This window comes from Protobothrops mucrosquamatus, unplaced genomic scaffold, assembly GCF_001527695.2.
Source record: "Protobothrops mucrosquamatus isolate PMUCROS unplaced genomic scaffold, P.Mucros_1.0 scaffold9562, whole genome shotgun sequence".
In the NCBI taxonomy this organism is placed as follows: Eukaryota; Metazoa; Chordata; class Lepidosauria; order Squamata; family Viperidae; genus Protobothrops; species Protobothrops mucrosquamatus.
The window spans coordinates 18,638-24,699 of record NW_015395351.1 but is presented as its reverse complement, the minus strand read 5'-3'; positions in this window follow the sequence as shown (position 1 = coordinate 24,699).

Below are 6,062 nucleotides of genomic sequence, written 5' to 3'. Positions count from 1 at the left end.
TTCGCTGGAGGGACTGGCTGACTATGGGGGTGGTATTGGGCCGGCCTGGGATGGGCGGGGCCTGATGGGATACAAAGCACGCTGCGAGAAAGCAACTCCCAGAGCTAACTTTACTACAACTTTGAATAAAATTGTTGTTGGTTTACCGTTCCTGTCTGCTGGCGTTTTGTTTGGGAAGACAAGCCAGGACGGTCTGACACTTCACTGCCAAATATAAAAACAAGATTCTGGGTCATCCAAAGCTTGTCAACCCTAAGTCAAAAGACAAGTTTGTGCTCCATTGCTTACGTAAAGTAGATTGGATTGGCAGATGATTTTTAATGACTGGCAATGGAATAGTATCTCCTATCACCCTAAGGGCAGTGGATTAATCCAGAATTGTAGAAGAAGTCATTAGGCATTCTTAATGGTACCTTCCAAGATGGAAAATATCTGGGGGGCTTCAAGAGTACTAGCTTGACAGAGCTGCTCAGTTGCCCTCCAGCATCTGGTTGAAATTGGCTCTGGGTCAGAAGGAAGAGAAAAGGAAAGAAAGATAAAAAAGAAGGGGTGAGAAATGGACCCACAAAGTTGTTGTCATAGAGCACCCAAGAAGTTTCAGAACTTCTCAAAGAAATGCTCCAAAAACACCTACTATGTTTGACAACCCAGACTGAGATTGCTTCACATTTCGCTTTGCAGAAATCACATTAGTTGTTTGAATAATACTGGTATTTATTTAAAACTTTCTAACTCTAAGGCAACTGACAATCACATAAAGGCAATTTTGAAAATATGTATCTGAGCTCTCTTACCAAATAACAGGAAGTACATAAATATCATTTAATACCACTTGATAGAAATAAAATTAATTTAAATGCTTACATTTATAAAGTTGGGAAAAACAAAAGGGACTTCAGCTAGTTCAAAAAAGGCACCACTGGAATAATAGAATAGAGCAGCATTAGCACTTAGACTTATATACCACTTCACAATGCTTTATAGCCCTCTCTAAGTAGTTTAAGGAATCAGCATATTGCCCCCAACAATGCTGGGTCCTCATTTTACTGACCTTGGAAGGATGGAAGAATAGACAACTGGGAGCCGGTGACAATTGAATTGCTGGCAGTTGGCAGAGTTATCCTGCAATACTAAATTCTAACCACTGTGCCACCATGGCTCATAGAACAGAATGGAATGGAATGGAATGGAATGGAAATAGAATGGAAGAACAGAACAGAATAGACTAGAATGCTTTATTTGACCAAGTGTGATTAAACACACAAGAAATTTGTCTCTGGTGCAGAAGCTCTCAGTGTACATGCAAAACAACAGGGTAATAATAATTGTAATAATGATACCAATAATAGAGGGTAGTAGAGAAGATTAGAAGGCTAATAATAATACTATTGCCATACAACATGGATGAATATACATAGACATAAGGCAGTACTGTCTTTTGTGGGGAGACACATATATAAAATGGCAATCATCTGGAACAGCACTTTTTCTAAGGAAGGCCAAAGCTATTTAAATTGAAGTGATAAATAAATGAAATCATGGTGGTCTTCTTGCTTGTTGTTAATGACATCATGGAAACACTTTCTGATACCATACAATTATTTTTAAAGGCTATATCAAAGAGTTGTCACTTTGGGGTAGAATTAACTTTAGGGAGAAATTGAGTAAACATAGGTTTGAAAACTAAACTGTATTTAATACACTGGATTTCCCACTAAAATGTTAGTCCTGGTGTTATACACTAATATTCCTATATATCTTGTGGATTGAAAAAAAACTTATCCAAATGAATCAGAATGCAGGTGACTTTATACATAATTTCACTAGCAAAAAATAACTGGATTTGTAGGTAAAGTCCAAGCAAGTAGTTTGTGCATTAATATTCTAGTATGTGCAGTTCAGAGTCCAGTCAGGTGTTTTCGAGATTGCCATCCAGAGCTGAGAAACTGTTAGTCAGATGACTGAGATTCTCTTCAGTAGCTTCTAGGTATGCCTGGAGTGTGATTTCAAAAAAAGATCTGACCTGATCCACCCCTTTGTTTTTTGTAAACTGGGCTCAAATTACGTCTGCAAAATTAGAATGTCTTAACAATTAACTCTAAAATTTTATTTTGTTACTTGTTTCTACCCAGATCTAAGCCATGGGAATTTAGGGGTCCAACATTTAGCAAGGGTTGAGTTTCTGGAGAGGTGCACAGAAAACTTGTCATGTTTCGTAATACATTATCTATTTTCTCACATATGTAAATTGAATTTTTATTTAAAATCCAACAATTTCCTGCTTCCGTTGGATTTCTAGGGGGACAGACTCCTTTTCAAACCCAATTCTAGCACAACTGTTCCTGCTTAACTGTTTCCAGGCTAGACTAGGCTAGCCCTCTGCATGCCTGATTCCAAATCGGAGTTGCAAATGCACAAATATTTTCTCGCACATACAAATTCATGCATGTACACAAATAAGCATATACAAATCCTTCTTTCTCCCAGTGAATCCTGCTGATGATCACTCTTTCTGGTTTCCCTTCCCCACTCCAAATGTTCACAAACAACTGAGAGCAGGATCACTAGGAGCAAAAACTATAATGCTCTTCTCCTTTCCCCTACTTAAGATACCTTCTTTCTTATTGCTGTAGAGCAGAGGTCCCCAACCTTTTGGGCACCAGGGACTGGTTCCATGGAAAAGGTTTTTTCCATGGACCAGAGAGTGCATAGTTTTGTGTGCTGCCTGCATCCCACAAATGGGACTTTGCTTGTTTGTGCGGCCCGGTTGCTGGTATGTTGTGGCCCAGTACTGCTGTAGAGGACAAATAATGAAGACTTCACTGCTTCCTTTGAACAGACTCAGTGGGGTCAGTGGGGAGGATTGGGAGCAAGGAAAAATTTGAATTTTTCCAACAAACCGGCTGAAGGGACATACTTCTCCAGTTAGCAAGAAGGAAGAACAATTTATTCCCAGCAATCCATCTGATAATTCAGAATACAGAATAACAGAGTTGGAAAGGATCTTGGAGGTTTTCTAGTTCAATCCCCTGCTCAAACAGGAAAACCTACACCATTCTGGACAAATGGCTGTCCAATCTCTTCTTAAAAACCTCCGTGATGGAGCACCCACAACTTCTGAAAACAATTCAATGGATAAAACAGGTTTTAGGAAGTAGGGCTGGGGCCATGAGCTGACTATCCCTGGTTTAACAGACCAACGATGAGCTACCTTCCATTAATTCTTAGGATATCTTTGCGCAAGTTCTTGTCAAAACCACATTTATTGCACTAACGGAGAAAGAGAGGCTCCCTGTTGAATCTTCATGTATAAGTAGGCTATGGGAAGTTTGTGAAAAATTATTTAGAAAAAAATATATATATAACCTGTTTGACTCTTTCCAAAAGAAACATAAAAGTTCATTATAATCTTTGGACAGTGTGTAGAGCATCAGCAGTGGTTTACAAATATATATTATTGGGCACAGAACAAAGAAAAGAGGATATGAAGAAATGGGTTATCATTATGATACAAAATAAATTTATTAGTGATACAAAGAATTTTAGAACAATCTAGGATTATCTTGCAAAAAGGACAATAGCCCAATGGATTCAGTATAAGGCCAATTCCTATGTGGTAATAGATGCATGAGCAATAGGCTGCCTCTTTTACACTGATCAACGATCATTGAGCAATTGGTCTATTTCTAAAGATCATGGGTAGATAGAGCAGCATACCATGGAAAATGGAAATTCTGCTCTAAACATCATAGTACTGTGTTTTGAGGAAAATATAATTTTAAGGAAGAAGAATGAATGGATGGATAAATATTTATTATATATTTATTACTGCCAGAATAAAATAAAGATGAAGATAATGATGATAAGAAAAATTGTATGATTAGTTGGTCACATATGTATACATTACAGCATTTATTCTAGGCATATTCTTCAAAATTGGATGCATCTTCCTGTGGTCCATTTATTCTGTGCAGATCTCCATTGGTATTAGGGGCAATAACAATGTGACCCAAAGTCACTGTTCTACATGTAATATGGACAAAAATCCAATATAGCTTCTTCCCATTTTATTTTATTTTTGAATGAGTCTGAAAATCTAATAATGTCTGGGCAAAATTGGAAGCAACATGCAGTTTTCTTGGTGAGATTTTTATGGAAGTGGTTTGCCACCGCCTTCTTTCTAGGCTGAGAGAGACACACACATACTAACCCAAAGTCATTCCACTGGGTTTGTGCCCATGGTGGGTTGAGTATTCACAGTCTCTTGGTTTCTACCCTATTGCCTTGAAAATGGCTATCTTTAAAGTCTAGTACAGCAAAATTGCTTATCCTGAATGGATACATAAAAGCCACCAAATTCAAGAAATAATATTGGAAGCAACATGGAGAGTTGATGGATAAATAAAGAAGCAACAGCAACAATAACAAAAGAGTTTATTATTACTAATCCTTCTCATTGGATCATAAAGTCTTCTTCCTTTATTCCCATGGGATCTTAGGGAGAAAAAAAGAAACATATATTTAGGAAGGATTAAAATTCTGTTTAAAGCAAGTTAAAATTAATGTCAAATCTTTTGCATAAAGCAATTTCCAACATTAGAAAGTGAGAAGTCCTGCTATTTTTTTTATTCTTTTTATTCCTTTGTTTTTCTTGATGTTTGGTTTACCCATTGAAAAAACAATGCACTCTGGCTTTGTAAAAAAAAGAATTAAAGCAAGCTATTTGTAAAAAAATAAAAATGGCTTTCTCAACGCTGTAAGAGATATGGACTTTCCTAGGCTTTGGATCTAGGAGGAAATGATGTGCAGCTCACCAGTGTGTTCCTTTTCTTCCTAAATCTGGTCCGTGTTTTTATTCTCTTAGATAATCTCTTTATTACAGTACTTCTTCTTCCTAATCTTGAATCTCCTTCCAGTGCTATGCCTAAAGCCAGTATTTAGTGGGATTGCCTGGAATGTTGTAATGTTTCCAGGCTTAATTCTCCCTGAAAAAATAAGCAAGATCAGTCTGGTTAGAGATTGTGTTCGCTGATCGGATTTTCGTTTTCCTTCCTCCAATTCCTCCTCTCTTTGGTAGCATTGAACAGCTTTCCCAGTGGAAAACCCCCCTTTTTTCAGTTTCCTTTGGTTCCCTCCCCCCCATTATTCAACAAATGCTGGAAATTTATTAATAAGAACATATGAGAGCAGAATGGAATGGAAAAAAGGCTCAGTAAAAAATCCCAAGAGAATCCTATAGAAGCCTATGCAAAACAAACAAACAAGCAAACAAACAAACAAACATCCCATTGAGGGTTTTGGGGTGTTTTTTTTTTGAGGAGCTGGGCATAGAATAGAAGCTGTAAGTAGACAATGTCTCATATGTAGTCAGCTCAAGGAAAACTGAAATGCTGTCCTTCCTGAGAATTAAAAAGCAGCTGCTCGTTCTGTGATCTCAGTTCTCCACTTCGCCTGACAATCAGAAAGTAAACAGAGAGACTGATGCTAGAAATTGAGAACATTTTTTTTTTCTTCAGGAACCGAGGGCAGTTTCTGAGTATCTTCTCATTCCAATTTCCTTGTTAGTGAGGCTTAGAGTCCGCAAACCGTGGAATAGCCATGTCAATGAGTCAAACGAAACCCTGCAGGCAATGCCGCCTCCCTCAAACCCGTTGCCCATCCCACCAAAGTTAGGGACTGTGATGTCAATGTCACTGACAACATTCCTCTTGTACATCTTGTTCCGCCAGGCTGGGCAGCAGGGGTGGGTGGGTGGGTGGCCGGGCAATGGACTGATTGTGACTTTTAAAAAATGGATACATCGAAATTCCTCTCATTTTGAAAAGGGGACTTTCTGTGTCTCTCCTTCGCCTCACTGAGACATTTTTTTTTTGTACTTTGGAGCCAAGCTAGGGAAAAAGGGTCTCGACAAAAAGGCTAGCCAGGAAGCCAGTCTCAGATCCTGCTGCCACTGAATATAATCTGCCTCTTGGCACCCAGGTCTTGCAGCTGCCAGGCCCTCTCCTTATGCGGTCACTGGGGTTGGCGCAGAGGCAAGAGCAGAGAGCGGAGGAGGGCTAGGC